Source organism: Acanthochromis polyacanthus, chromosome 20 (assembly GCF_021347895.1).
Source record: "Acanthochromis polyacanthus isolate Apoly-LR-REF ecotype Palm Island chromosome 20, KAUST_Apoly_ChrSc, whole genome shotgun sequence".
In the NCBI taxonomy this organism is placed as follows: domain Eukaryota; kingdom Metazoa; phylum Chordata; class Actinopteri; family Pomacentridae; genus Acanthochromis; species Acanthochromis polyacanthus.
This window is the reverse complement of record NC_067132.1, coordinates 12,071,358-12,097,163: the sequence shown is the minus strand read 5'-3', so window position 1 is coordinate 12,097,163 and position 25,806 is coordinate 12,071,358. Positions and strand designations below refer to the sequence as shown.

The following is a 25,806-nucleotide window of genomic DNA, read 5'->3' as shown; positions in this document are numbered from 1 at the left end:
GGTGCAGTGCTCATTAAGCAGTGATATAAAGCACAATCTCATAATGACTAAAGATCTGTTGTCTGGTAAGCACTAACAAAACGATTGATTCGTAAGCAGAGGAAGAGAGGAGGCCAAGAGGAAAGGGAGAAAATTATAATGAGAGTGTGAGAGAGGGAGGGAAGGAGGGAGGGAAGAGGGAGAGGCATTTAGTTGGCAGACAGTTTCCTGATTCAGCCAGGCTGGAGAGCAGGGGTAGCTGTCTTCTTCCATGTACCTCATCTATCACTGCCTATTTCTGGGAGACTCACCCGTTTCTCCCACCACACACACAGATGGAAGGGAGTGAGAATTCAATCTTTCCTTGCCTCACAGTCATCTGCAGAAATGCATTCGTTCACCCATCGCGGCAGGGCCCCAAAACCTGCCAATAATCGTCCACCAGGGCGGGAAAGAATGACTGCAGGTAACCAAGCTTTCCTCGTGTGATCTACAGTATTTCCAATCTGTAAAGTCCCACCGGTAGATTAGGGACAAGTGGAAACAGGCTTTGAGAAGTAGGAGCAGTCTTTGGCAGCAGGGATCCTGTGGCACTTGTGGAAAACACACATACAGTATACCAATCAGAAGCTCAGAGCCACATTCATCACGAGGGAATTACTTCTGAGGAAAACGGTTAACGATAATTTGTGCAATTTAGCTTACCTCTGAAGATTTTACTGAATGAAAACCTGAATAATAGAGAATGACAAACTCTTGTGAATTCTCATAAATCTAACATCTAGTCCAACCTTTAAAGAGATTTCTGGACATCAGCACGTCTTCTTGCATGTAAACCTGTTAACCTGAGGGCAGCTTAAGGAAGCTGCAAATTCAACACTCACCTATTAGCTTGATAAGGCACTTGTTAGCGAGCAGCTGGCTATTTACACATCCACTGGATATGGAATAACATTAGCATTCATTTGGAGTGGTGTTGCGCTCTAGTTGCATGTATAAGTGGTTCTAAGTCTCTGTTTCATAAAACTGGTGTTATTTTGATGTTCCCTGCTTCTAAATGTTTCAATCATTGGTCAGGAATTTGGGCACAAGGTGAAAAACATGTATTGTGACCTATGAAGGCGATTGAGTGAACACTTGCTGTAATTGATCTCTCTACACATATATATATTTTTTTATTTTCCTCTGAGAGATATGGCTGTTTAAGCTGCTAAATGCTGCTCGTTTTTCACCAGCGAGCCTCTCGTCTGTCTGCTGTTTAGCACTGTAGAGCGGTCAATGAGAGCACTGAGGGTGAAGCAAAAAAGTAAAGCAACTGCTGGTAAACCTGAGCCAAAAGATGCTAAAATGCTTAGCAAAAGTGAAAAGAACAGCAGATGATAAATTTCCTTCGCATCCAGTTTTCACGTGTTGATATAAAAACAGTGACTACAGCTGTTTTGATGCAATATAAATAGATATTACAACATAATATTAGCACCAGTGTGTGGAGCATCAGTGCATCCCAGCAAACATTTGGGTACTGAAGGTGCTAATAGGACTGCTTGCACCTGTGTTGAAAGCTTGCGAACACACAGTTCCATAGGACCTTACATCTTCTTGATATTAATTCACAGGTTCCCAAAGCCTCTTCGTAATCATTTCAAGTCGTCCTGTGGAAAGTTTGCGGCACATCACCTGCACATTCTTGTTGGGAAAGAAAATCTTTCAAACTCAAGGCCCTCGGGGGTCTACTTTGATGACAATAAACTATGCTGATCAAGATATCATTATATATATATCTTATATTTAGGTTTACACAGGTTTTTAATGTTGGTGCAAGCTGTCACGTCGGCATCTGCTGCACATCAAGATATTGGCTGAGTTATTCATAAGGAAATTCCATATTAACATGCAGTCTGGCTTTTCTGTTTGAAACAACAGCTTGCCATTACACTGACAGCTGAAAACTCCTTTCATCCCCTAACGTAAAGGCGACCTTTTCACCAGAACTGTCTGCGTCAGGTCAGAACAAGGGGAACCATGATCACAGCCACGATCCAACCCTTTCAAACAAAACTATCTCCTTCTGATGAATGCCAACACAAGTTTGCTGACGTCCAGACTCTTCTCTCTTTCCTCTCTGTCTCTCGCCGCTCTTTCTTAGTCATTTGCATAATCCCTGTGACACTCCGATTAATAACTCCTGTGTGATTTGCATATCTGTGCCTGAAATTGAGGACAGACATTCGCACAGTAAATACAGTCCGGCAGGAATCAAACTGTCGATTGTGGTTTTGGTGGGATCTCTGGGGAGAGGGGCAAATGTGGAGTATTTTTGGGTTAAATCCCATACTATGCACACACACAGAGACACACACACACACACAGGATACTTTCTAACTCTTCATCTAAAATCCTTTTCTTAAGTCCTCAGCCCCAGCCAAACATAGAAAGGCTGGGAAAAAGCAGACCTACTACTCCAGCAGTTCCTGGCACCAGAAGAAGATGCAATCCCCCCCAAAAAAATGACCAAGGCAGCTCGGCAGGCTCTGATTAAACCGTCCCTTGGACAGTGAAGGCTGATTAGGCACCAGAGGCTTGTATTTGCTTCAACAGTGCCCCCCAGTGGGAGCCAAAATGGGCTTCTCAAGATTTCTGCTTGATTTACCTTCGGATCATTGCACTCTGCAGATGATATCAACAAGTTAAATGTCCATTAACAATCTACTTAGTGGATGACAGCCATGGAAGATATACAATAGCACTGTTCTACCTTATATATTTATCTTTATCTAATTGATTTAGTGGCTCGAATGGATACATTTCCAAACTGTAGTCTTATTTTAAGTTATATGGTGCCTTTGTATTAAAAAACTTTTTTTAACTTCTTCTAGCTTAAGATAGAATATTATTTATTTAATGCCACTTTCTAAAATAGCTACAATTTTTGTTGATTTTAATATATTAACACATTATTAATGTTCTAATAGAGAGTTTTACAGTTTCCCCAATACTGTAGCTAATAGATGGATATTTTGTTTCCCAAAAATCTAAATGTTCCAGCTCCAGTACTTCGACATTTCAGAGACTTGTTATGAAAACTTTTGTTTTCCGATCAAAAGAGTGAATCTCTCAGCACTCTCTGGGCCATATGAATTTGTGATGGGTGACTGACTCGCACACACACACACACCTTTCCCCACACACAAATCCTCGCCGTCCCTGAGAGACCAAAGGCTGGAAATGACAAGCCTGCAATGAGGTAATGACATTTCCTCCCGCGTAATGTGGCCAAAGGCATCTCTCTCTCTCTCAGACGACAAGACGGAGATATCTGGCCGGCTCCGGTGACAAGCCCCGCTCTAATCTGCAGGTACAGCTTTCACTGCAGCTCAGGACCGAACCACAGAGTAGCAGCTAAATAATTGAACAGGTGCAATATGTTGAGGCAGGGTGGGGGAGGTTCAGGAGTGTGTGGAGGTGGGTGGGTGGGGGCTCAACCAAAATGTCTGCAGTGTCCTCTGCTTGGGGTAAAAGTCATCAAATGTTGGTTTGGGGAAAATGTCAAAGTACTTGCCTCACATTTTGTGGTCCAGAAACATTCTCCCTTCCACTTGATTCCCCCAAAGGCACCAGCTGTCAGCAGCTATTTTTTTTTCTTCTTACCTTTCATGTCTCAGATTCTCCACCACAGAGCCCCTCCATGCCACATTCTGCTCTAACACATGATCTATTATATTTTAATTTTGCACGTTTTCTTACAGGTTTTTTTTTTTTTTTTGTCAAGACTCTGGGTTGCCATGACAACATATTGGGATGTCATGCTGGCATTTCTGTCTTACCTCATGTGACCAACAACTTCACGGTCATACCAATTCCTGATTTCACGGGAAAGGTTGTCAGCGGTGGGAAGTGAGGGGGAATAGGTGTGTGTCTGAGCTGTGTGTGTGGTGCGTTGACTGACCTTGGGAGACTGTCCCTGTGCAGGGGGGACAGAGAGAGGGAGGGATGGATTCGGCTGAAAGCAGGCATCCACTCTCCCAGCCACACATGGCGAGTGCCACAGCAGCAGTGAGCTGAAACCGACGTGGCCTCTTTGTGAAGGCAAGGCGCTGCCCTCTGACACAAACAACAACACTCCGGTGTACAGCTACAGGTATCTGTGTGGACAGGATATTAGTTAAAAGGCTCAAAGATGAAGGGCTCGGGAAACTTGAGAAAGAATCAGCCGAAGCCAGGGCTGAGGAAAATAATGAGAAAGTTTGAAAAGGGAGAGAGCGGTTTAATTCACAAAACGTATTAAAAACAAAGAGAACGTGCCTTCAGAGCTGCTGAGTGAAACCACACTGGTAGAATTTAACACAGATTAAATGCTGGAATCTTTAAAAATGAAACATGATGCTGAAGAAATTCTACTTCTTAGTGGATTTTCTTATTAAATTATTAGAAGGTTAAAGATCCCTGTGTGTGATTTGTTATTATTCTAATCTAAAATAACAACATTTGACAACACCACATCCACTAACTGAGTAGATCAAGTAGCAGCTCCTGCAGCAGAGATTACATTATGGGTTATTTGTGGCTTTAATGTTGCCGGGCTTTTTTCAAGTCAGATTATAATTCATTCCAGCCACTTCCAGGAGCCTGACAGGGGAGTGCCTTTAAGGATGTTGATTATATTCTCCTCGGAGACTCGTTAGGGGCTTCTTATATTCTGGCCGCTATGATGAACAAGACCATAATCTCTTTCTTACCCTCAGCACGTGTGGTCAGTGCCCAAACATAAATGAGCAGAAGGAAACAAACGCATTCCTATCTGATTGTTTTGACTGATGTGAGTCCTCCCGAGAAAACCCCTGTTCGCATCACTAGATATGAATATGCACATGTCTCTTGAGTGTCCAGAAAATACATATTCTGGTCTTCTTTGCATTTGGATAAATCTGAAAATGTGACGCTACATGAGGAAAATGTATTGTAGATTTCTCTTGTAAAATGTTCATATGCTGCTAACTTGAGAGAAGATGTAGATATGACATATGATTTCAGGGAATCCCCCAAAATGGCGTTTATTATACAATTATGAGTAGTATTGTGGGCTGTATTTAAGATTAGGATGCACCTTATGAAGCTCCTTGTGGTCAAAACACAGAGTATTTAGTAAATTAATGGAGAGGTGGTAGATCTACGGAGGAATTTACATTTAAAAGAATAAGTTCAGTGCCATAAAAGCAGTTAACATTGCTGTAGCTGCTACAAACAGATTTTCTCAAATACACTGTCAGATTTCCAAATAGCAGATCAAATTCACACTAATTTGCTGCAAATGATTTTGAATGTGACTATTAGGAGACTATTAGGAGGGTAAATGGGTTTAAATTATGCTCCATAATCTGTTTTTGTTTTTTATCAGAGAGATCGTACATCGTCCAACATTCATGTCAAGTTCAAATCATTCAAATATTACACATATTTATATACACATATACACCATGTATAATATCACCCAGACACGTTTCAATGACATTGATCTTTCAGCTGTATACATTCCTGCACTAAAAAACAAATGAACAAAGAAGCTGTCATTTTTCCATAATGTAAATGTCATGTATAATTTTATACCAATCATCTAATGTTGGGGCATCTGGTTAGAACCACTTCTTAGTCAAGTAACAAGTCATATTGTTCTAAAGTATTTGTCTGCTGCAGATTGAGTATGTAGCACTGCAGCTCCCAAATACAGTGTGAAAAACATCAAACGGAATACTTATTTGAAATACAGTTTCTAAACATTTATGAACTTCTCGCCAAAAAGATGTGAGTTTCGGGCAACCTCAGAATATGTGGTGATGACTGGCTGCAGCTGAACCACACAACCTCCAACAATTTATACCAACGCCTTGATGCCTCTTTTGTGCAGGGGAAATAAAGAATCTCATGATACTTTTCAACCTAAATTCCCTCCAGCTGTGGAAATGAGTAGTTTTCCATTTTAATCTACAAATATTTCCCCCATTCTTCTTCAGATACTCGCACTCCTCCTTCTCTTTCCCATTTACTTTTAACATGTTGAGTGTTTGGGTTTGAGGAGACATGAAAACTTTTGTATAATCTGGATACTATTCCATGTCCACTTCCAAATACATAGGCTGACATTTTAGTATGTCACTGCCCAGTTTTCCTGATCCCTCAGCCATAATCTCATTTAACCAATGCCATATCTGTAAATACCTAAAAAAGTCTTTGTTCTCCAATTCATATTCCGTCTTGCATGTTTCTAAAATTTTTACAACTCCCTTCTGTATGAAACAACAGTAAGCAGTTACCCTTGTACTCCTCCATATTTAAAATCTAAAGTCTGTCCTGTTTGGCATAAAATCTGCATCACATACACACCACCACAATATCTTCTCCGCACCATGATCTGTTTTTATAAGTGCATTCAGCAAATGTTCTCTAAATGTTCCTGTATGTTAAGTATTTTACCGATAATGTCAGATTGTAACACTTGCTAATGGGAATTTAAACTTTTTTTTTTTTTTTTTTTGCAAAAGTAGCTCCACTAGCTGAGGAAGATCTTGAATAACACATTCGGTATTCACAAATGTTCTCTGGGACTCCTTGAAAATAAATAAATAAAGACGTGTCAAAGTCTTCTACGCCGTTTCTCACTCCTGAAAGTTTGACTGTGCCAATCAATCAAATTTGGCGTTATGGCAGAATAATGTGTGTTTCCTCTCAAGAATGCCCGTCAAAGGAGGCATTGTGCTTGAAACCTCCTCTGGACCCACAAAGGTGTCACAGTAAGCAAGGGTTGTCAGAGGCTTGTCACTGCCGGGTGGTTTGAAAGCATGAAAAATACCCTCTCTGGGGATGGAAGGAGGACGAGTGCAGGGAGAGAGAAGGGAGCGCTCTGATGTGTGTGTGCATGTGTGAGGACCTTAACTCACTTTAGCCTGTTGCATCAACCCCTTGTCAATCCTCCAGACAATAGGTCTCCATCCACACGGCGGACCTCTTTCACCTTCAGGGGTGACGGCTATATTATTCAGCCTGACAAGCGCTGCCACGGGGAGATCAAAATCGTTGCCTAATTGAATGCTGACAGTTTAGGTTCGCTCACACTCAGGGCTATATGGAGACTGATTATTTGACTGAATAGGATTATTATGGGGTGCAGATTCCATCAAAAAAGTAATTTTGGCAGACTGAAGTTTCAGATTCGACGTCACTTACCCCTGACAGGACAGCACCTTTCACACAGCTGACAGCTTTGTCTCGGAGACAATATCCTCCTCACAGGAGATTTAGCATAGGATCCTTCTCCATTTTTCTTGGACTTCTAAAAAGTGCATTAGACAGCTTCACATTTTTCACAGCTCAGAGCAGAGATGACTGATGACAATTTCTGTTTTTTTGAACATTTAAAGCTGTCATCATCGAGGAATCACGCAGCATAACAGCAAACTGAACGCTCCTCCTGCTCTGTAGATCTAAACATGTTTTGGTGGTTTGGCTGTAGTGCAGATCAAGAACAATTCAGCATATCAAAGTTGAAAGTTTTAAACTACACTGTACATTTTTGCCAGTGTTCCTGTTACTTACAGTTTGCCCATACTGCTGCTATGAAGTGCAAAAGCAGACTCTGCAAGCAATCTGCAGCAGATATTTTCTGTTTGTTGAACTTTGTGTGGAAATAACTGATAATTCTGACTGTAAATTCTTTGTTTGCCAATATCACCCGATGTGCTGCTATGTTGACAGTTTGTACAAACTGGAAAAGCTTCCACCAGCAAAATCCCACACATCCAACTTGTAATCACATAATTCATGTATTAATCAAAAACAGCAGCAGCAGCAGCAGTCTCAGGCTGCACATCTCCTGCTAAAACAGCTCAGAACAGCACGTTTTGAGATAGAATGTATGCGTTTCAGACAGTCTACAGTTGGAATTTAAATGCAGCTTTAACAGCAAATTGAAGAACCGTTAACAAGCAACAACGAGGAAACATTTTAAGCAAGGCCAAACTTGAAAATAACCTGAATTATTCTGTGAAATGAATGAGTCAACTATACAGCTGTTTGGAAGTACCTCCTGAACCAAGTCATATTTTGGTTAAATAAGAGGTATATCTATTTTAGTTAGTTATAGGATGGTTTTCCTCCATGCTTCAGTTCCACTTTGTGATTTAAAATGATGTGTTTTGCTTCCTGCAGCTTTAATTTTAATCAGTTATTTGTTACCACAAACAGCCTCTCCATAGCTGCTCCCCTGACAGCAGCTCGAGCGTCTGGCTTTTTCGGATCCAAATAAAATGTTCAAACTGTCCTCCAACCAGCTTCATGCCACAGGTACAGCACACTACGCCTTTTGAACCATAAAACTGTACCGTCACAATATCTGCAAATTCAATTTACTGCTGCCAACGTCACCATTAGAACCCCAGACTGAACAAGTGTTAGTAATGCAAATCTAAATTCCATTTGAGGATAAACACAAAAGAAACTGCTTTGATATTCTGATTTTTTTTTTTTTTAAATTGAAGACAATGTGAGCCAATTATAGGAGTATAATAAATGAACATCGCATTAATTATAACATATATAAAGCCATAATTATCTATTACAAAATGACAGTATCATCACAAACCAAAATCCTCCTCCTCGAGCCAAGCATGTGCTATTTTGGTGCGCTTCTTTTTTTTTTTTCTTGTCAGTTTTGATAAGAGACCAGTAGAATAGATTATGCTTCTCAGGGGTCTCAGGGGGTTGGCTTGGCTCCAGTTAGAATTCATTTAGTCAGATAGCCTCTGTGGATTATCCCTGTTTTCAGAGGCTCGCATTTCTGACAGGTCATTATTGTACATCACACTGGGACCTACTGCAGAGAGCACCACATAGTGAGTCCCACCATGCATTCACAGCTCCGCACAGCAGTGTCTGCGCACACACACATTTTCAAACATGCCAAACTGGAAGGGGGAAAAAAAAAAGTCTGCTTGTCTGATGTACGGGTAGGTCAGCGGTGGACCTGAGAGATCAAATGCCCCGGCTCTCCATGATCATTACTGCTGCTTTACAGACCAAGGGCCAAGGCGAGCACTCGCATGTAAAAGCTGCGAGCTACGAGCAGACTGCTTGATGGATGGACTTGAAGCTTGCATTTAACTAATAGGAACCCTGTGTCAATATCAAAGGACAAAGGAGGAGGGGGCTGAGGTTGACATCTCTGTCTTTCATGCATGTACTCCCATACAAACACTGTCAGTGGTCAGAGGCAAAGACGAACGGCTACATACTGCTAATTACTTTTTCCATTGCAGCCTGAATACACTGCGTTTTTGGTTTGATTGTCGCATCAGTCAATGCAGAAAAGCTAGAACAAGACCTGTGTTTGAAACTCAGAGGACAGAAGATTCATGCAACTTCTAAATTCAGAGGATTGTGGCCACTGTAAAAGTGCATTTGAGGTCTGACTCTCTCCTCAGAATTCAGTTTGGGGTCAGAGTTTGACTTCAAACTTCAAAGTCAGAATTCTGAGAAAAACGTCTTATAACCTTTGAATTTCTTCAATAAAACTGCAGCTATACACTTTCATCCTTTTACTAAGGACGAGGATTAGGAAACTGTAAAAAGTTTATTTTCGTGCAGATTTCTTTTTTCAGAAATCTGTCTTAAAATCTGAATGTCTGGAAATATACTAAGAAGCGTACTTTAAAAAGCTGAGGCATCAACATCTCACTAGTGTCGAGAACCATTGGCATTATTGTTTATAAATAACATCTGGTACTGAAAGAGTAACATTGACAGAAATCTGACTTAACAGTCATAATTTAAAATTGAGGAAAAAAAAGTCAAAACTCAAATATATTAGTACTAATACTCTTCTGTACTTTACATTCAATACAAAAGGATGAAGTACACAAACAAGTTACTACATATGCGACATGTGTAAGCTACATAAGCTGTGCAGTCATAGCAATGATCAAACTTATTTTTTCTGTCATAACCAACAAACTAGAATATGTGGAGCTGCTGCAGATTTATCTAATGTTGGTCTTTACATTTACAATCATGTAAACATATGAATATCAACCTCTTCTCTCTCGTTACAAGTGAATTATCCTTCATATTACATAAAAACAGAGATTCAAATTCAAACAAACATTTCCAGAATTAACAGACAAGCCTCAAATAAAATAAAATAATCATCAGATACGGTGAACGCACTTTGAGAAAAGCTATATCTAGGATATCAGCACCTCACTAGTGCCTCGGAATATCGACATTTTGGCTGATAAATAATATCTGGCATTAAAAGTTTAACACACAGGGGCTTGAGATTCTCATGAAACGCTGCCTCTGAGAATCAGCTCAACGGGAATGTGTTTACTCTTCAGCATTGCAAACTAAATCGCAATTACCCTTGGAGAGACAGGCAAGAGGGGCTTGCAATTCAACCAAACACGACTCCACTTGACCTCTCATAAAGTAAAATGATTGAGGCTCTGACAAAGACCTGACCTAGCTGTCTGACAGTTGACTGGCAGACCGACACTCCTGGAGAGTATGCTTTATCTCCCCAAACTGAGACAGGCTCAAGAACAACAGCAGACGGCTCATGGCATCCCTGAAGTAACGTGGAACTGGTCCTCCTCACACACTGCCTTGGCTTGCTGGCTATAGCTCCTAAATAATAAAACGGCAAAGAAGCAGGATTTATGTGAAAGCTCTATGGGAGGTGCGTACGCTGAAGGCCTCTCAATCTGCCGTAGCAGTATTAACAAGTGAACTGACGCCTATTACCAAGAATTAGAGAATTTCCAGAAGCACACACAGCTAATATTCACAGTTAATTAGTGAGTGTTGGCTGACTGTCTATCAAAACCGTGACAATAGAGTAGAATTACAAAGAGCTGCCATGGGAATCAGGGGATATCTAGATGGGATTAATGTAAACAAGTGAGAAATTGTTGATGATGAGGTTCCTGCCTGCTGTGGGACCATACCCCGACAGTGTAGTGCAAAGAATTAAGCAGTGAGAAACTGCAAATTGTGTCACTGAGTACACATCCAGGAACCAGAGCGCCTGTTGAATGCTGAATCGACTCCAGACGGTCAACCAGAGACTCTCTCTGCAAGGTCACTTTTTTCTGAACCTTCCTGGTAATTATTCTTGATACAGGGATTAATATCTAATTCAAGGCATAGGCCTGGATGACTCCTTTGTTATTAACTTTGCTACAGTGGGGAAACCTTTCAGGATTATTTCAATTCAATGATTACTTTGGACCTAGCAGCTGATTGCAGACTGTGCAGGTAGGTTTACTCACCACATTGATTTCCTTGCCAATATTGAGGGTAGAGCTCCCAAGACATATCACCCTGCTCTCCCCGCTATACTCTCTGTAAATCTTATTAGAGATGGAAGCTGATGGAAGCTCCTTCCCTGCACGATACTGAGAAGAGCACAAGGTTAAAAGAAGACACAAGTTCGAGGGAGGTTGAAAAGATGTTGTCTCCAACTTCCTTCTGTCACACGAAGGATTAACACCAACACACACTGAATGCAAACATGTAGGATGGCCTTTTTCATGTGTTAATGGAGAATTTAGCTTAAAATGTAGCTTATTTAGCTGCAGTGATCCAGTCCTGGTACCATCAAACTGTGAAGTATCATTTCTGTATTTTTTCTGAAATTTACTGTCATGACATTCACACGGCGTAACTGGTGACCCCTATTTTTGTAAGAGAAATAAAAACAAGGCTGCACAGTGACTTGGTGGTCAGCACTGTTGCTTTGACGCTACAAGATCCACAGTTTGCGTCCTGGCCTGCTGGCCTGGCTTTGCGTGAAGTTTTCATGTTTACATGCGTAGGTTTTCTCTGGGTACTTTGGTATCACAGTCCATGCTCGGGTTAATTGGTCATTCTAAATCGCCTGTAGGTGTGAATGTGAGTGTGAATGTTTGTCTGTATGTGTAGCCCTGTGACAGACTGGTGACCTGTCCAGTGTGTCCCCTGACTACACTGTAAGTCAGCTGGGATAGATTCCAGCCCTCCGTGGCCCTAATGAGGATTACTTGGTGTACAGATAATGGATGGATGGAAAAAAAAAAACAATGTTATTAATGATAATAAATTCATGAAAACATTAAAGTTAATAATAAACTGTTGCTTAAAGACAAATAAAACGAGTTAGATATTACTGGTTGGAAACTGCAACTGCAGATTTAAGTGGTTTGTTTTCATCAGCTCTATGCTAACCTCCTCCCACACAACTATTAATTTCCACTGGTGTTGGTGAAAGAATTCAATATTCAGATCCTAATGTAAAAATACCCCATTATAAGTCAAAATTCTGAACGAAAAAAATCCTAATTACGTAAGAATACATGAGTATTAACAGCATCTGGTTTGGCCCCTCTACCTGATATGAATACACATGACATGGCATCACTAAATTATCGACAGTAAAGCAGTAGTGTGTCAGCAGCATGTTATTGTAGAAGCAGCTGCAGGTGGAGCTACTTTAAACTACTTTATATACAGGGACAGGAGATCAATGTGAGGTCTTGTTACAGGATTAATAGGAGAGAACAGAAAAAAGTTCAGAAACACAAATCTGTTTGTAGGCTTTGAATTTGTTTTCTAATATTTGATTTTTGTTGAGATATTGAACAATCATTTGTACTGAACTATGTAAGAAGTTTAGAGGGAAAATATCTTTATTTGGTGCACAACTGTTTTGGAAGACATCCATCCATTCATTATCTATACACCACTTAATCCTCATTATGGTCACAAGGGGCTGAGGGCAGATATCAGCTGTAAACTCTGAGCACTTTGAGATTCCTCCCAGGTCCTTAGTGAGAACCTTCTGGTCTCAGATGGTGTCAAAACGGGCCGTCTGGATCTTGTTTCTGTCGTAATGGAGACCCATGTGACACAGCATCATGATGGCGCTCAGCAGCAGGGTGGTTGGGTTGGCCAGATCCAGGCTGGCGATTTCGGGGCCGGTACCATGGACCGATTCAAAGATGGCAACTCGATTGATTCCAATGTTGCCGTTGGGTGTCACTCTGAGTCCTTCAATCAGACCAGCACACAGATCACTGAGGATGTCTCCGTACAAATTGGGCATGATGAGGACGTCGAACTGGGTCAGATCCTGGACCACGCTGAGGCACACCGTGTCCAGGTACACCTCATTGAACTTGGCGTCTTTGTAGTTCTTGGCCACCCTGGACAGGTCACCAGTCTATCACAGGGCTACACATAGAGACAAACAATCACACTCACATTCACACCTACGGACAATTTAGAATCAGCTATTAACCTCAACATGTTTTTGGACTGTGGGAGGAAGCCAGAGAAAACCCATGCATGCACAGGGAGAACATGTAAACTCCATGCAGAAAGATCCCAGGAAGGCCGAGACGCGAACTTTGAATCTTCTATGTATGTAAGTTTATTTGTATAGCACCCTTCATGTCCAAGACAATTCAAAGTGCTCTACATAAAACAGCTTCAAGGCAAAAATGCTAACCACCCCCTTTTTGTAAAACATCCAAAACCAAAAAAAAAGTTAGAAACCCCTGGTTTAATGTTTAACAATGTGTTGCATTTTAAAAGCTGGTTCCATTATCCATTGCGTAACTAAAGCTGTCAGACAAATTTAGTGTAATACAAAGCACAATATTTTTTGAACATAGTGGAAAGTATGTATAAAATTATATAAAGAAATTACTCAAGTACGTACAAGTACCTTAAAATGATAAAACACAGCACTTGGATATAGGTACTTAGTTACTGCCCACTGCACAGGAGTCTGTCAGCAGTAGAAGGAAGGGAAACACCAAGGACGAGCTGCCAGTCCCACAGGGCTCATCCAAAAACAGACACATTTGCACCTACAGTGCAGAGATTTTTGTTGTTTAATGTTTTGTGATGTCCAACAAACATGTGAACACTTCTAACTTGCTGAATTGTTTGCAGAAGAGTATAAAGCCATATTCAACAACAAATGAGGCATTTTCTTCACTTCATAATAAGGTTGTAAATGTCCTACAGCTTGGGTCACAATATTAAAGCCACTTACAGATGAAGTGAATGACACTGATTATCTGGCTCAGCTGAGAAACCTTGGCGATGTTACTTCGAGACGTACCACCCACTGAAACACTGCTGCAGACTTCATACTCTCCTTCAGGACAATAGTACTCCTCAACAACAGCAGCCTCCCTAAGCAGGACCATTTGTCCTGCCACACAGCAAAAACTCCTCAGGAATGGCTCAAGGCACACGACAAAGAGTCCAAAGTGTTGACCCGGCCAACAAACTCCCCACATCCCAATCAGATTGAGCGTTCCCTGGGCTGCACCAAAACAAGCCTGATCCACAATGGCGGGACCCCAGAACCTACAGACCTGCCGACAGCTAACTTTTTGTCTCTTTGAGCAAAGTTGTTTTGATTGTAAGACCTACATTTAGGGTTATATTTGGGAGAATCTCCTGAATTTCCTGAACTTATTGTATCCCACAAGCAAGAAACAAAAACACTACCAGATGAACTTATAGTGCAGTGATGGAGCAGATAAGGACCTAGACATTTATCTGAAGTGTTAGAAAACAGAACCAAGTTTCAGTTTAGTTATATTTATGTATCGCAAGTTCACAACATAGGTCATCTCAATTAATTTCACATAGTAAGCAGAAGATCGTGCAGAATATAAAGAGAAAGCCAACAATCCCAAAAACTGTGGCTCTAATGTGAATGCTGCAGGGTTTGCTCAATGAGTAGGAAGGCAACCGTTTGCAAAAAAATGTATAAGTCACTTACATTCAGCTTGTATTGATGTTTTCCACACCTGTGGCAGTTTTGTCCAGCACACAGTAAGGTGAGAAACAGCACCTCTGCATATGGGATTTACTTTGCTGTTTATACATTGCTGCTTTTTTTTTTACAACTGTAAGCCCAGCTTGCACTGTAACTACAATCCCAAAACAAGCCAAGGACAAGGTGCAAAATGTGATACACACACCCCCACACACACACCATTTGCTGACTCAGGTCCCTGTTGGGTGTTAGCTAATGATACCAGCTCATGGTAGATGGATAGCCAGGCGGTGTCTCACTTCAGAGGCGAAGGCCAGCTTAGCCATATTAAAAGCACAACAGAGTCGCCATAGCACTGTTTGGCATGCTGCTCGGCCTCTGTGCGTTAGTCACATAGAGTCACCCGGGGAATACTTTCTACCTCTACTGATCACCGGCCTGCACCTCCTGGCCCTGAGAAATCAACAGCCAGGATTTATAGATTTACCTTAGATTGGCTGTCCCGCATTTGTACCCCCATAAATACTTTTACAGCTTTGCTAATGCCACTGTTGGGAATAAACAAGGTTACGGCGGACAAGATGAGGCTGAGATTTAGTTGGCAACTCGGACAGCACAGGGCAGAGCAATGAGAAAGGAGGTGTAATGTCAGAAAGGGAAGCAACTCGCACTGGGGGTGAGCGTTTTATGGCATTGCAGGGTGTACTTTTACATACCGATACAGGCTTTACGGGGCTTTGCAATAACTGACAAAAATCATGTGCTCTCGCCATATTTACTGCGTGACTTGGGATGGGAGTTGTCGCCAGGCATTACGAGCTCAAATGGGAGAGCTGGATGATTTTTTCTGTCATTTTGCATGTGCTGAATGCATTCTGTCCATAAGGCTCCTAATGTAAACAAGCCAAATATGCCATTAGGATGAATAAATAAACTTCTTTGCTTTAATAAAACTGATGACCTTGGTTGTACTTCTCATCAAAGACATTATAGATTAATTATTCAAGCACATTACTTCGCTCCAGTTTTAAATGCTACTCATTCGGACAACTTCATGAAACTTGCAAGGTTCAAAAGCATGAAATATGCATGGTCAAGCCATCACTCTCTTCATAATGAATAAGCATACCTTAGAATTGACACATTTGCTCTCGGAAAGACTTGTAAAAAAAAAAAACTGACGACACTCCAGAGTTGACTAAGCAGGGAGCGTCTTCCGTCAAAGTCAGCAAAAACTCACAGTTAAGCTGGTCCAGGCAGGAAGAAAATTCAGTGTGGGACATCAGTTGTTTATGGTTTCAGTTCAGAGAGAGGTCAACAGGACGGACACAGTGATTGTTTCATGGAGAGCTCATGTATACGCCATGATCCGATTGGTCTCGACAGATATCATGTTCTGTCTGCCTCGGTTTAACTCTGTCAGTTTGAGGCGTAAACACGGTAAACTGAAAAAATAATCCAGTCCAAAGCATCCGTAGATGTCTAAGCAGGCCGCTAAAGCAGCTGGGAAACACAGATGTTACATTACAATTACTACAACACTGAGTCAGCCACCTGGAATGAACTATCGGGGAGTTTCTGTTCAGCCTTAAAGGTGTATTTTGGTCAAATTGTTTAACAGGTGAAGGACATATTCACAGCACTGAGTCATACAATCCTAGCTCTGGGTCGCCTCTGCGGTCATTATCAGTCTGTGGGAAAGCACCGCCTTCAGGAAGAGTATCCTTCATTTAAAGGTGAGCACTGACAATGGCGTTCTATTTATTGATGTGTGTTAGCAGCTGTAGGGCTCACGGGGTCAAGCAGGTTTAAAGCATTTAGAGAAAACACACTTTGATTATCTCTCAGCCTACAGTGGGCAGAATGTCTGCAGGGTTGCTTTTTTAGTCCCACAACATCTGACTGGGCTGAATGCAGTCCAGTCATTACACACTGAGAGCTCGGTTCAGTCCAGGTAATTCCTGCCTAACAAACAAAACACTAGTACTTGTACCACAAAGGGCAAACTGTGTGTATTTGTTGCTCCAAATCCTATGTTAATACATTTAATATGAAGCTGTCAGCCGGCTCAACTTAACTTAAAGATTTTTAAAAAAGGAATAAAGTGGCCTGCACCTATCCAAATGTAACACCAGCATCTCACTAATAAGCTGATTTGTTTAATCAAAAATGTCTAATTTTTAGACAACTGACAACAATGTTTAGAGCAAGATTTAATAATGAATGAGTTGACTTTAGAGGTGGTGGTAGGTGGATTTGGTATCTTTGAACACAGAAAAAATTAAAATTTTGCAGTCTTTTGTGCTAAGCTCTAGCTTAGCCGCGCTAGACAACCCACAGCAACGAATTTAATTCTCTGCCAGGGTGGGTCTAGTTACCCTCCATAAGGCTCGAGGCTGGATGCTCCTAAAACTGGCCGGACGAATCACCATGAAGTGTAGAGTCAGAAGGCGGGTGTAACTAAGTGACGACAGAGGCGCGATGATTCTGACAGAAACAACCGGAAACAACTAGCCGTGCCGTGCTAGACAACCCACGGCAACAAATTTAATTCTCTGCCAGGGTCGACAACAAAAACAACAACAGTCGTTGAGCTCCATTAGCACCGACTCTGAATAATCTTTCTGTTAACATGTCTGTAATATACCTGAGCTTCACCCATTGACTGTATAAATAAGGCTTCACCGAACTCCCGCATCCTCTGATTTCCAGCGTTCTAGGAGCCTATTTGTTGCGCTGATTGGTTGTATACCTACCCAATTGCTGCAGAGTGATTTGATAGACAACCTTTTAGCCCGCCTCCCTCCCTGTCGAGCATGCTTAGACCCTTGCGTCTTCAGAGCATGGGTCTAGTGCGGCGAGGCTAGCGAAGCTCATATTTAGCATATAAATGTGAAATGAAATTGGTGGTGCCATTTCTTTAGTAAAGAACTTGGCATAAAAGTGAATATGTGTATTTCCTGAAACATCAAAAAGCTGTTTTAACATTGCACAATTATGGTGTTTGTAAATCCATTTGTTGAGCTATATATTCAAATAACTCTCCAGCTGTTGATTTAACACCTAAAAACTCATCTCTGTGTATTAGTTACATGGAAACAATCCATTATTGCCCTAAAAATGGCTTAGATGTTGCTCTACATGATTGCTTTACTTTTTAGAATTTCAGATCTATGAAGTCCTTACCTCTTCCCACCCATACTTCTGCAGCTCGAGCACACCGGCTCCCCTACGATTCTGCTCAAACTCCCATGAAACTGCTCTGCACAATACGACGACAAGATGTAACACTGGAGTAAGTTTGCCAAACATGTTTGAACCAGAAAGTGATTCTGAAGAGGAATAACGATACAGAATGCAAGACAGGATTGGTTGCTTATTTTGTTAGTTATCCATGTTTTTGAGACTGTCATTAGTACACTGTAGTTACAAGGTGGAAATGTTCAGCTCTGGTGTTGACTGCTTATTTTCATGATTTGTCTTCCAGCATATGGACATGTTGACAAGGTGAGACACTTGATTTAGCATAATTTATATCAACCTAAACTGGCATTTGCATATTATATAGCACACGATGCAAAATGCCAAATCAATGTAGTGTCACTGTCCAACATCAGAAGTGGACAATAAATGACAAAAATAAGCGCCAAACATCAAGATCTAAATTGCTGAAGCATGCCTAAACACAAACTGTGCATACCCATGTATTTGCTATACACCAGTTGGGGGACACGATGGGAGCAGGAGTGAAGGCGGAGGAGGAAGAGGCAGATGGCAAATAGAGGAGTATTACATCCTGAGCAGCAAAAAGAAAGCAGCAAAGTAAAAGGTGACATGTGCGCCATCAAACGAGGAGGCCCGACTGAACGCTTAGAGCTATTGGAAGTTTTTTGTAACTACATGCTGTAGGTGTTGTCTTTGTCTTGCCATCAGCTCTAAGAAACGACTTCAACAACTGCTCATCATGTGCACCCCTGCTGTTCCTTTAACTCATGTTTTCATTTTTGAAGATCTAAACACGGTGGCACGGAGATGTAATTTCCACCAGACAGAATGGGTGTGGGCGGGTTGAAGGAAATCGTGCCAACTTTGAACAAGATATGCCACGTCTCCGTTATACTGCACGGCTCAACATTTAATTGGTTAAAACCAAACCAAACAGAGCGGAGAATAACTCGCCTCATTTGCTCGGATACGTATGCAAATCAAGCTGCGGCCTATAAGAGGCCTGCGCTCCCCAACAGCTCCAGGCGATCACTCGCTGCAGGAGAATTCTACATTAATTCACTACCATTAATTCACTGAGGGAAGGCAATGTAGGTTCACACTCAGCTTTAATGTCATCCAACAGCAAGGTTTCCAGTAACGGTATGCTGACATTCAGGAAGAATGTGTGTATTATTTTTGAACCAAATGCTTTTAAAAATGTTTCCATTAAAGCGCCAGTGCAGATTGAACCAATTAAAGCGTTTTTGTGTGTTTGTTTTGTCATTATAACCTCAGGAAGGGTTTATATGTTGACCGTACGCAGCATGCTGGGTGGGAAAACACAACCAGCATTTCCATGAATAATGTTTCAAACCTACTCATGGCTACAACTTACTTGTTAGCTCAAAATATTTTAGGTTTGAACTCTGTGTGCTGAATATATAATGCAATATAGCTGTGGGAAATAAGTCACCGTCTGCTGGGTAATAGGTTAATATGAGCTTGATGTCGCAGCGATGATCAAAGTAATGATCTACAACACACACACACACACAAAACAACTGGAGAGTTTTAATGGCCATTTTCAAATTCAAATTGATTTTTGCCGTACAAGTGACCAAAGTCATTAAGTCTACGTGCTAAAACAATCATTTAATAAATCACATCCATTGGCTGCCTGCATGTGTTCTTAGCACAAACAGCAGAAATCACGTCTTTGCTAAAAATCTTCAGTCTGAACCAAATTTATGAGCCAAATTATTAACAACTGTGTATAGAAAGCATATTTAATAGACAACCTAAATATTTCAGAGGTAAAATTACGTCTGTGAGAAAAACGCTAGGTTCATTCTGTGTCATCAATTAAAGCTAAGTAGCACCAGTAGAAATGTTGATAAAATTAGACATAATCTTCTACACGGATTTCATACATTTTGCATCAACATGCAGAAGAAAACCAATTACACACTAATTTGATTTGAGCCAGTAGAATTCCAACATCACAGCATTTAATAGAATGCTTTTAAAGTTTTTCTTTCTTTTCTTAAGGAAACAAACTGCCGACGAGGATCAAGTCATTAATCTGTTCTTGCCACTAATTCCCCCTACAAACTAAGAAAGACACACCATTTGTGACAAACTGCAGTGGGGATTCAGATGAAGCACCGCATTCAAGCAGTGGATTGAAATGGCACTTAAATTATCTGATTGGCATCGGCTGTTTCATTCATGCTTCACAGTCACTGGCTCATTCAGAGTTGACTCCCAATACCCGGCTATGTTCATGAGTAGAGATCAGCCACAACATTAACACCACTGACAGGTGAGCTAAAAAAATGCGATCATCCTGTTAGAATTCTTCTTGTCAGTGGGTAGATTAGAGATCAAACGTCACAGTCAGTTCCTGAAGTTGATGTGTTGGATGCAGAAAAATGGGAAGCAAAAGGACGTGAGTGACTGAAATGAAGGCAGAATTGTACATGGGTCATTCCAGAATTGGGGGATATTTTACGTCCCACCCATCAAATTTCAACTAATCCACATACAAAATACTAAAACATGCAATTATTGTGTAAATGGACTTGTTCTGAGACCAAATCTGAAAAAAAAGGATAAAAGAATACTAAAAATGTTTTTAAAAATACCAAGCAAGTCTGGATTTTCCCCTAAAATGCCAATTTTGTCTTGACATACCCTCTGATGATCAAATTGAATCTTAAATAAAACCATTAAATGAAATTTAAATCTCCTTTATTTGGAATAATTTTGTTCATTGATGTTTCTTGTAATTGTGGGAACATTTTTTTAATCAACATAATATTTAAAATAATAATTACTGTGCATGGAACGTGTGTCCCACAACAGCCCTGTTAGCATAACCTTATTAGCTGGTAGAAGAAGAAGAAAACAGTGAATCACATGCAACTCTGGAATCATCATCATCAGTTATTCAAAAGAATGTGTAGAGCAAAGCTGTTTCCTCTCTTCTACTTTTCATATTTTCAGAACATTGTCAGCCTTGATTGAATGTCTCACTCTACTTCATATTATCAGGATAAGACAAACTCTTTTTACTTTTTTTTACATAAGTAAGTTTGTCCTCAATTCAATTCAATTTTATTTATATAGCGCCAATTACAATTCAAATTGTCTCAAAACGCTTTACAGAACCCATGTGCCTGAACCCCTCTTGGTCAGCAGTAACAGCTAGCTAAATACCTAGCTTCTACTGCTGAGAAAAAGCTAATGTTAGCATGGATTAGCAAGCCTGTTACTGTGATTAGAGTAGGGTTAGCAAACAACACATAAAAGATGAAATAAAAATGGTGCCACTGATGTGCAAACTGAGCCAATCAAACGTTCAATAATTATTTCCTATTATTGATAAATATGTAGTGAAGTTTCGTAAAAAAAGGAGGTTTATTTTATCAAAAATTCTGAAGCCCGAATGTCCTCCAATTCAGGAATGACCCACCTATCAAAGGTGGTCTGAGGAAGGATAATTGTTAAACCAGGAAAGACTCTTGATGTTGGCCAGTGAAGGTTGACGATACAGAAAAGCTACTGTAAGTGCAAATCCCTAAAAACCTAAATGTCGGCTGTGATAGAAAGGTTTCACAGTTTGCTGCATGTGGAGCTGCACACCTGCAGCTTGTTCAGAGCGCCCATGGTTACCCCTTCCACCACTTAAAATAGACATGTGAGCATTAGAGCAACACTACTGAGCAATGGAAGACGGTGGCCTAGACTCATTATTCATGTTCTCTTTTACATGTGTACAGCCGAGTGTGTTGTTTACATCATTAAGAGACAGCAACAGCATGTTCTGAAGGCTGAATGGTGGCGGCAATGCGATGCTCTGGGTAATGTTCTGGAAACCTTGAGTCCTGCATTCATGTGATGCTACTTTGACATGTACTTAAAAATTGCTGCAGACTTCTTCATGGCAACAGTATTTCCTCAAGTACAATGGCCTTTCTCAGCAGATAATGCTCCCTGTCACACTGCAAACATTGCTCAGGTATGTTTTGACAAAAAGCTCAAGGTGTTGCCTTGGCTTTAGAATTCTTCATTTCTTATTCCAGTCATACTTTTGTACAGTGTGTTGGGAAAACATTGCAGCTTCTAGTACTTAAAGGAACTGCTGCTAATGTCCTGGTGATACCACTGGAAACCTAAACGTCTGTGGAGTTCATTCTGTGTTCGGTTAGAGCCATTTTGCCAGCAAGACTTCGGCCTACAAAATACTGAGTAGGTGGTTGGTAGATTGCTTTTATGGACATGAATCATAATATGAAAACTCTGTTGCTCATGTCAACACAACCTCTTACTAGTGTGAAACTTCACCTTAAATTTGATGTTCAGGTTTGTGCTTCTTTTGCAAGATCTTCGTCATTTTTTTGATTGCAAAAGCACAGTCTTTGCTTCAAATCTATCGGTGCAACAGTTTTCTGTAGAACTTTGATTTCTAGTTGTCTTTGATTAAACCTTGGACCCTTGATATGGTGAACCAGTGCTTTACCAACACAGCACACGGGCTTGCAGAGAGGCCTGGGGAATGGACTGACAGAAACAGGGATTTATACCAACTTGAAAGTTGCCTGGCAGCAGGCCAAGCAAAACTTTGACAACACCACAAAGAAGCCCACAGATAATTCAGACATGGATGTCGTCATCTGAGGCATCTGGAGATATTTCATAGCCTGAGGCGTGTCGATGTTGACTCGAGTTTCACTGGTATTTTTTCAGAAAAAAAAACACTGAGCAAACATTGCACTCAGTTTGTACAAGAAACACTGAACACAGAGCCAGTTATTTAGCCTGATTCATACAGAGCGACTGGACGTATAGGCCCCATGTACTCAGAGACATTCAATCTACAGCCTGCAACGCTTAATATCCAACACATGCATCCAGAAATCTGAAAGCTAAGTTCCTCCCAACAAACTGCACACCTGGCTGAACCCTAAATATGAAAGACATTATCATGATATTAGTTCTGGGTGCTTGCAGTATTAAACTGAGATGGAGGCTGTGCAGAGGAAAGGCAGAACATACATCTTTATCTGTGTCCACTTACAAAAGGTTATCTTTCATATTGCTCAAATGTTACCTGATAAATGTCCTGGTAACTCTCAATATTTCCACTGTGGGTGGCACATTTGTCATCGTTGAGATGGCGGGCAGAGTAGGGCACAGATGGGAACTCCTCCCTCACTGTGGCGTTGACGTATGAGCCGCAGGTCGAACTAGACGAGCAAATGTGATTGATAACCCCTTGTGCCTGGATCTTAACCAGCGAGAGGCTGAACTCATGGGCAGGGATGGGACCTAATGAACTATAACAGACTATACAGGCAAAGTTACACACAGATAAAAATCACACTGCATGACTTGGGCCAAACACTGCATTCCTGGTGTGAGATAATCCATATTTTGAAATCTTTTCTGATGTAAACATTCCAGTAAATCTATTGATTGGATTTGCATGTCAACAGTGTAGTAACACAGTAAGTACAGTGGTACACTTTAAGCTCTTAAAATGCAGTTAAAGGAAGCACCCATAATTGTTTAATTATGGTGATTTTCCTCTCTGGAGGATATTGAAGTCAATCACAAGCATTAACCCGATACATCTGCAGATTTGAGCTACAATTCTACAATCTCCGTTAAATCAGCTGGTGGCTGCACCGTCGCACGGAGGTTAACAGACGAAACGGGACCGTGTGACGCATTCATGTTAAGTACTCATTCTCATTTACTGACATTGAATCGGCTTCATTGGCCAAGTATGTGTACAATAAATTTGCATTCCAAGTATATACACACACACACACACACACACACACACACACACACACACACGTGTGTGTCTTGCTATCATTGTGGGGACATACCATTGACTCCCATTCATATGTAACCCCTAACCCTTACCCTAACCAAAACAATGCCTAACCCTAAAGAAACGTTTTTGCACTTTTACTTTTTTCAGTAACAACAACATGGCCAAGAAAACACTGTTTAAACTTGTGGGGACCAAAATGAGGTCCCCACGAGTGACATAGTTTTCGGTTTTCCTACAGTTGTGGGGACATTTGGTCCCCACAATATAGCAAAAACATGGACACACACGCATTTAAACAAGGATAACAAGTTAATGAAAGGAAAATAAATATTCTACTACTACAGCCATAAGTTTGGAAACAAGTACCATGACGCTTGTGAATCTTAGAAAATACCACAAAATTGTCACTTACAATACAGTACACAACTCCTGAGAACTATATTAAGTTTCATATTTAAAAAAAACATCAAAAGAGTTTGGTGTCATTTTGTTATTCTTACCAAATTCGGTTGTGAAAGTACTGCATTTTTTTTGTTATTTTCTTCTAATATTATGTTTTGGGAACAAAGTTGTTCCAATTGTTGGAATTTATTGATAATATTATGTCCCTTGTTGATTTGTTGACTAATTAAACTGGTGCTGTCAAAAAATATTAGTTATGTTCTGTAATAGACATCAAAACAGACATAGTAAGTCATGCTGTGTCCAAACTTATGGCCATGGCTGTATGTGCAGCCATATGAGCAAAGCTTAAAGCAAATTCAGAACATAACAACAACTATAGTGTTCTTAGCACTTTACATACATGAGGTAAGCATACAATGTATTTGTGATTAGCAGGTAAATCAGGTAAGTTTAACCACAAAAAATCTAGGTTTTCACAAAGCTTCTCACCGACTGAGTATTGAGAACAATTTTACAATGAATTTATCCAAATCTTCACCTTCTACTGATGAATATTACGTCTAAATCCATAATGATCTCCTGCAAATTACCTTATGTACATAAACTACCGTTCAAACGTTTGGGGTCACCCAGACAATTTCATGTTTTCCATGAAAACTCACACTTTAATTCACATACTAACATAACTGCACAAGGGTTTTCTACTCATCAATTAGCCTTTCAACACCATTAGCTAACACAATGTAGCATTAGAACACAGGAGTGATGGTTGCTGGAAATGTTCCTCTGTACCCCTATGGAGATATTCCATTAAAAATCAGCCATTTCCAGCTAGAATAGTCATTTATCACTTTAACAATGTCTAGACTGGATTTGTAATTCATTTAATGTTATCTTCATTGAAAAAAACTGCTTTTCCTTCAAAAATAAGGACAATTCTAACTGACTCCAAACTTTTCAATGGTAGTGTACATACATTCATAAAATACTAAAACATTTTTTAAGCCTATCAGTTCTTTTTTTAAAGACTTGCACTGTCTGCAGCTGTCCTGTCCACATTTTCCAGATCAGTCACAAAAAAACCTCTATTAGTACAATAGGTGTACTATCAGGTTTTAGTCTTGATTTAAAACAAAACAAACAAAAAGAAAGACTTAACACCACCATAGTTTATCTAAGGCTCACATGTTACTTTGTGTGGGCAAACTGAGAAGACCAGGGGCCTTTTTTTTTTTTAGCTTGAGCTAAAACATAAAAAGATGCAGTGTTGTCACTGTAAGCAGCCAATGCATTGCAAAAATCTCTCTTCCTTCAAACCACCTTCCTACACAACACAGATATGGGCAGCCATTCCACGAAAAATGAATGTTTTTTTCCTCTTTAGATGTTTTTAACATCACACATTTCAAACTTTACCTGTGATTGACATGCACCCAGCACACTTCCTGTATTGCTTATACCCAAAGAGGACAAAAACCAATTTTATTTCCAAATTTCCAGATATTACGGCTGCTGAAGGGAGAAGTCCCCCCTCCAAGGTTTACTCTCT

General features: G+C 40.5%; 1 pseudogene; it reads right to left on the bottom strand.

Annotated features, from left to right (window-relative positions):
- Positions 1 to 10,580: 10,580 nt before the first annotated feature.
- On the bottom strand, positions 10,581 to 18,000 carry LOC110970218 (isocitrate dehydrogenase [NAD] subunit alpha, mitochondrial-like; annotated as a pseudogene).
- Between the last annotated feature and the right edge of the window lie 7,806 nt (positions 18,001 to 25,806).